The sequence below is a fragment of the Ictalurus punctatus genome, chromosome 9, assembly GCF_001660625.3.
Source record: "Ictalurus punctatus breed USDA103 chromosome 9, Coco_2.0, whole genome shotgun sequence".
NCBI classification, from domain to species: domain Eukaryota; kingdom Metazoa; phylum Chordata; class Actinopteri; order Siluriformes; family Ictaluridae; genus Ictalurus; species Ictalurus punctatus.
The window spans coordinates 4,715,569-4,722,173 of record NC_030424.2 but is presented as its reverse complement, the minus strand read 5'-3'; the positions used below and the strand labels follow the sequence as shown (position 1 = coordinate 4,722,173).

General features: G+C 46.0%; 1 non-coding gene across 1 annotated transcript; it reads left to right on the top strand.

The window, feature by feature from the left end:
- Positions 1–1,124: 1,124 nt before the first annotated feature.
- Positions 1,125–1,196, top strand: trnae-uuc (transfer RNA glutamic acid (anticodon UUC)). The gene has a single exon. It is a non-coding gene; the product is annotated as a tRNA-Glu (tRNA).
- The last annotated feature ends 5,409 nt before the right edge of the window (positions 1,197–6,605 follow it).

Genomic DNA, 6,605 nt, shown 5'->3' with positions numbered 1-6,605 from the left:
AAGGTCAAAATCAGATTGCAAGATTTTGTTAGAAGTTAGGTGGGAATTTGCATTTACCTAGTACAAGTTGCCTTGCTATGAATAAAGCATACGCAATCAACATTTCTCACTGTACCACGCTTTTCAGAGGTGAGGTTGGTCTCAACGTCCCTGGATAAAACCTGTGCAAAGTGAAATGAGGCTGGTTTTCACTACATCCAGCATATGGTTTTCTGTCAAAAATAAATAAATAAATAAATAAAAAACTTATCAGGCTACGGGAGGTTGATTTGCCTGAGGTTCATTTTCTCACACAACACCACGGCCTGCATGTTTCCAATAAAGGTCAAAATCAGATTGCAAGATTTTGTTAGAAGTAAGGTGGGAATTTGCATTTACTTAGTACAGGTTGCCTTGCTATGAGTATAGCACACGCAATCAACATTTCTCACTGTACCAGGCCAAAGAAGTGCCAGAATGTCCCACGCCGCATCTAGCAGTTGATTTTCTGGCCGAGTGGCAGCCTTCCTCATTCCAGAAGTGTGGAGTGCCGTGATCGTATAGTGGTTAGTACTCTGCGTTGTGGTCGCAGCAACCCCGGTTCGAATCCGGGTCACGGTTTGTAGTCTTCTACCTCACCCCTGAATCCTAAGGTTGAGTATGTCTTTGTGACCTCTATCCCTTTTCCTCTGGAAAAGCACAAGTAGATCGAACAATGGGTCCATGGGCCAGTGGCGCAATGGATAACGCGTCTGAATACGGATCAGAAGATTCTAGGTTCAACTCCTGGTTGGCTCAGTTCCCTTTTACCTCACTCCAAAGGTGTGCCTTTGCAACCCACTCTGGCAGCTGAGTTTCCGGCAGACCACTCATAATCTCTGGAATGCTGCGAGTCATGATCCTACTCAAGTCAGCACGCTGGCTTACTATAGCTGGCTTCCAAGTTTGCCATGTGGAAAGCAAAACGAGGCAGGCCGAAAGTGTGCCGGCGGCTCCCGCTCGTGGTCCAGCAGCTGATTTTCTGGCAGTGTAACAGGTCTGTGACGGTCATAACGTAGTGGTTAGTACTACGTGGCCCCGGAAACCCCGGTTGGGACGCGATTAACAGCGCTGCATTTTCTCATTTTCCCGAGCAGTCGCGGATGTCCCATATGGTCTAGCGGTCAGGATTCTTGGTTTTCACCCAGGCGGCCCGGGTTCGACTCCCGGTATGGGAACGGTGCTTTAGTGTATGGCCCAAGTTGAACTTAGTTTAGCTTCTCCAGCTGAACGCTTGACTTAGTAGAAATGACAGCATAAGTAGTTAGGTTCTCATTTCCACAAGCTTTCTGTGGGCCAGTGGTGCAATGGATGAATCAGAAGATTCCAGAATCAACACCTGGAGGATTTGCTTTAGCTCTCTCTTACCCCGTCCAACATCCTGGCCCCGTCTGATCGCTAACTCTAATAGACTAGTAAAGCTGCCGCTCTGAATCTGGCTATAGTAGCCCCTTTTCAGGGGTGAGGTTGGTCTCAATGTCCCTGGATCAAACCTGTGCAAAGTGAAATGAGGCTGGTTTTCACTACATCCAGCATATGGTTTTCTGTCAAAAATAAATAAATAACTTATCAGGCTACGGGAGGTTGATGTGCCTGAGGTTCATTTTCTCACACAACACAACGGCCTGCATGTTTCTAATAAAGGTCAAAATCAGATTGCAAGATTTTGTTAGAAGTTAGGTGGGAATTTGCATTTACCTAGGACAGGTTGCCTTGCTATGAATATAGCACACGCAATCAACATTTCTCACTGTACTACGCTTTTCAGGGATGAGGTTGGTCTCAACGTCCCTGGATCAAACCTGTGCAAAGTGAAATGAGGCTGGTTTTCACTACAGCAGGCAAAAGGTGTGCCTCTTCATCCAGCATATGGTTTTCTGTCACAAAAAAAAAAAAAAAAAAAACTGATCAGGCTACGGGAGGTTGATGTGCCTGAGGTTCATTTTCTCACACAACACAACGGCCTGCATGTTTCCAATAAAGGTCAAAATCAGATTGCAAGATTTTGTTAGACGTTATGTGGGAATTTGCATTTACCTAGTATAGGTTGCCTTGCTATGAGTATAGCACACGCAATCAACATTTCTCACTGTACCACGCTTTTCAGGGGTGAGGTTGGTCTCAACGTCCCTGGATCAAACCTGTGCAAAGTGAAATGAGGCTGGTTTTCACTACATCCAGCATATGGCTTTCTGTCAAAAAGAAATAAATAAAAAAAAAACTCATCAGGCTACGGGAGGTTGATGTGCCTGAGGTTCATTTTCTCACACAACACCATGGCCTGCATGTTTCCAATAAAGGTCAAAATCAGATTGCAAGATTTTGTTAGAAGTTAGGTGAGAATTTGCATTTACCTAGGACAGGTTGCCTTGTGTTGTGCATAAAAATGACATGAAATAAACACGAGGGAGACTGAGTATGAGTAAATATGTAATTTTATTGGTAATTCACAGGACGGGTGGGTGCGTAGTCTGGAGGAGAGTAAGAGGGGGAAGAAAATGGGGTGCGTCCTGGGGACATGGGGAAATCAGGGTGGGTGAAGTGAACGGACCACTGAGAGTCGGGCGGACTGGTGGGTGAGAAGAGGGACGAATGGTCGGGGCCCGGATCAGAGAAGACAACATCATCCTCGGATTGGAAGCTAGAGGGGGGTTCTGGTTCTGACTGTGTAGAGGCGTCAACACGCACGTTCGTGGGGCAGATTCTGTACCGAAGAAGAGCGGGGAACCCCGGGTCTCTATTCTTAGGGGGGGTGCTGCGAAGATAGTTAAGTAGCATCATGATATCAGCCGTGAGATGCACAAGCTGGTAATGAGTGTCCAGATCCAGGTCCAGTAACGGAGAGAGAGGGGACTGACGACGGGCACCGGCACCTAGACATACAGAAGCGGTTTTAGTCAGAGGTGGATAAATTGGTAAAACACTTTAAAGATCTTTATGGGTTATTAGTCGAAATAGTCGAAAGAAGTGTACGAGCTGAGGAGTGCTAAAATACACACACACACACGCTCGTACAGTCAAGGGCGGGCAAGTAGACACAACATACACACACACACTCTCTCTTTCTCATACACACACACGAATAACTTTAATAATATCTTATAGTAATAGAGAAACTCTATAAAAAACAGAATAGTAGGATATGCAGGACAGTAGAACTGTAATGATATTAAGAAGTTGGAAGTACAGTAAACCGCTTTTCAAGTAGTATAAATATATATAAAATAAGAAATATAGTGCAAATATGAAAATAAATTATAAACGAGAAATACAGGAAAAATAGAAAAATATAACTTACTCATGATTCAGATGGTGAAGATTCTCGTCTCGCAAGGAAAGCCTTAATTTTTAGAGAACCATGAAGAGAGCCAGTTATAAGGGTGGCTGGGTCAAACTGCCCCCCCCCCCCCCCTCGAGATAACGATAAGACCAAGGTCCCTCCCGGTTGTTTAGTCGTCTTGTCTACGTCATTTTATTTCCCTAGGTAATTGAGAATCCTGGTTTCTGACCACCTAGGTAATTGAGAATCCTGGTTTCTGACCACCTAGGTAAATGAGAATCCTGGTTTCTGATTCTCTATGTAATTCAAAACGCTGGGTTTTTATTTTCTGGGTTATTAGAAATGCCTGGGTTCTGATTCTATGTGTAAGTGAAATAGGCCTTTTCTGGAAACATATGGGTTATCTAGTGTGTAAATACAGTATAAATACTGGAGCTTAAGCTCAGGGTATTGGGATCACTTCTGAGAATTCTCATCGGTGTGGATCTCGTGTGGTGGAATGGAACAATAAAGCTGGACCCTTGCTTCTTCTCACTCACGGCTGGTGTATTTTTTCTATCTCCAACTGGGCTCAGAGGTAGATGTGAGTATTGGCTTCTAAGTTGAGTTTTAAATGTTTTTGGGTAATAGGCTAAATTTGAGCCAACATTTGGCACCCCAGATGGGACTGGGCTAAGATCTATATGTCTGGAATCTCTCCTGTGGTACTTCGCTCTCTAAGCAACAGACAGGCCGTATAGGAAAAGGCATTGCAGACGCCTGTTATTTCAAAGCTCTGTTTTAGTGGTCTGTTGCTACGACTGAGAAGCCCCGGGGTGGGAAGAAAGACTAAGTGGGTCTCCAAAAGAACCTGGAGTGAGTGAGAAGAGGTAAGAGAAGTGTGGATTGTAGAAGATTGTACTTATTGTAATTGTATAAGGTTCATAAGACTGTGTAAGGATATGGCATATGTGTTGTGTGAGTGAAAGTCCTGCAATACCGCTGGAGGAAGGGAAAAAAGGTAGAAAAAAGAGAAGAGAAATAGAGAAATACTCCAGGGCGGGGATAGAAAGCAGGTGGAAAATGAGGCCTCAGACCCCAGATACCGGCTACTAGACTAGACTAGCAGACTAGTGGCGGCTGCATTGGTGGGGACCCCTAATACCGCTGGAAAAAGATTAGATAAAAGATAGATAGCTTAGATTCCAGGGCTGGATAGAGAGGGGAATAAATCCTGGGCCCAGGTCCGGGTCGTGCAATACAGCATGCCCAGTGTATGAATGGAATATGTACTAACAAATGTGTGTGCTTAAAATATATGTGCTTATAATATGTATAATATGAGTGTGGTGTGAGAGCGTGTAAGTTTTTGAGACAGGGAAAATGTATTTATTAGTGCTCTGAACATGAGCTCCATACCTAAAGTATTGGATAAGTGGGATAAGATTCAGAGAAAAGAATTCTTTTGGAGAAAGTTGGATTTAATTTGTATGACTGTAAGCTTCATGCATACGGAGCTGGTATGTAGGTGCTTTATACTTTGAAAACTTCATGTAGTAACATAAATAAGCGTAATAATGTGGAATACAATGTGTGTATGGGAGCTTGCCTGCGTTGTTGATAGAACGGAGGGGTGTATGTGTGTGTTCTTGTCTGTCCTTATCTGTGCGTCTGTGTGGAAATAGGGAGGAAGGACAAGGGGAAAAAAAACAAAAAAAAAAGGAAAAAAAAACAAAACAAAAAAAAAAAAAGGGAAAAAGATTGTGTGATCCGGGAACAGGAAAACTGAAGGTGGGAGAAAAGTATATTGTCGGGGCCATTATTGAGAAATGACTGCCACAAGGCCCACACGGGTGAGGTTTCCAACTCAGGACGGGGAAAGTAGGCGGCTGCAGCATCCACAGGGACACAATGGAGCCCGCGTGAAAGAAATACAAAACGATGCAGGAGTAAGTGAAATTTTGTCCTGGTTAAAACGGGGGGCTCAAAAAGACGGTGCGGGAATATGGCGCAGTGTAGAAGGGTTGTGTATAGCCCCAGTCAGCCGCCTCCCACGCTTGATCAAAGACACCCATGGCGTGGATCATGTCAATAAGACTGAAATGATCCGGAAAATCCGTCAGGAATGGTGGTCCCCTCAGCTGGCCTCACAGGTGGACCAAATGGTGAACGCATGTGCTGTGTGCATCAACCACAACGTGCGAAAGAACCTCACCACCCCCTTAGGACATATTCCCCCGCCGACGGGACCGTTTCGGCATCTAATGATGAATCATATAGACATGGGAGCGGAGTTCCAGGTAGATGGGAAACGCTTCCTTCTGGTCATAGTGGACCGCTTTAGCCAGTGGGTGGAGGCGACTGCTACTTCTGAGGAAGATGTGGAGTCCGCCGCTAAATTTTTATGTTGTGAGGTCATACCTCGATTCGGGATCCCTGATTTTTTGAGTTCAGACAATGGCATCCACTTCGTAAATAACGTCCTTAAGTATGTTGCATCGGCCTTGAAGGTTGATCATAAGCTAGGATGTGTATATCTTCCTGAGTCCCAAAGCACGATGGACCCAGGGTACCGCACCCTAACTAATAAATTGGCAAAAATATGCGATGACTCACACCTAAACTCAAATCCACCGACAGTTATATTCACAGGTTAGAGAAGCAATCCATGGTGGGGACGGGGTACGGGAGGATGTACGTTTAGTGGCCCCCGGGGATAGAGTACACATTCGTATGTTTCAGAGAAATAGCCCCCTCGGGGCACGTCGGGAAGGACCCTTCACTGTGGTCGCTGCAACCGCCTCGGCTGTGAGAGTTGAAGAGAGAGATCATTGGTACCACTTAAACCAGTGCGTCCGTGCCGGAGCAGATACGGGACGGCGAGGACCAACAACCCCAGGCCCTGCCACTACAGGGCAGCCCATGGGGACGGAGGTGTTAACCGACAGCGACTCGGATACCTCACTTATGGGTCCGGCCTACGGCACTCGAGCCCAGGCTAAACGACGGGCTGTGGAAAGGCTAGATAGACCGGCCCAGTCGGATGCCGGTAGCTCAACAGGCTCTTCGTTCCTCTCCTCTCCATACGATGATATTGACCCTGTTACCTCCCCCCGAGCTGAAGCGGGAGACGTAGCTGCCGTCCCGCTAGTAACCCCACCAGAGGCAGAATTGTTATCAACACTCGCCACTCTCTGGCAATCTGATAACCTTGATGACCCCATGCCTATGAGCACTATTGATTTGGATATGCTGCAGGCCCTTGAGGTACAGTTAAGCACACCTCCCCCCGTGCCCCCTGAGCTCCAGTCTCCGCAGGGATCTTTAC